This window comes from Pelodiscus sinensis, chromosome 22, assembly GCF_049634645.1.
Source record: "Pelodiscus sinensis isolate JC-2024 chromosome 22, ASM4963464v1, whole genome shotgun sequence".
In the NCBI taxonomy this organism is placed as follows: Eukaryota; Metazoa; Chordata; order Testudines; family Trionychidae; genus Pelodiscus; species Pelodiscus sinensis.
In genome coordinates this window covers 11,075,657-11,075,949 of record NC_134732.1, presented here as the reverse complement: position 1 = coordinate 11,075,949, position 293 = coordinate 11,075,657, and positions in this window count along the sequence as shown.

Here is a 293-nt window from a genome sequence, read left to right as displayed (position 1 = left end):
TTTTAGGCTGGTATGTCTCATGTTCTGTCTACAGTCCTGGAAATCTAAACTGAAAGCTCACATCAACATTCACAATCACTAAGATTTACCCCTGCCTTCTGCAAATAGAAAAGTAAGCCCTAGCTGCCCTCTGATAATATTAGAACTGTTTCAGATAAGAGAGAAGGAAGGGTCTGAGGGTTAGATTAGGGTCTTGGTACTTGAGGGCCATTGCTTCTATACCTAAGCACTGCTGGTAATTCACTGAGAGAGACCTTGGGCAAGTCACTGCCCCTTGCTCTGCCTCAGTTTCT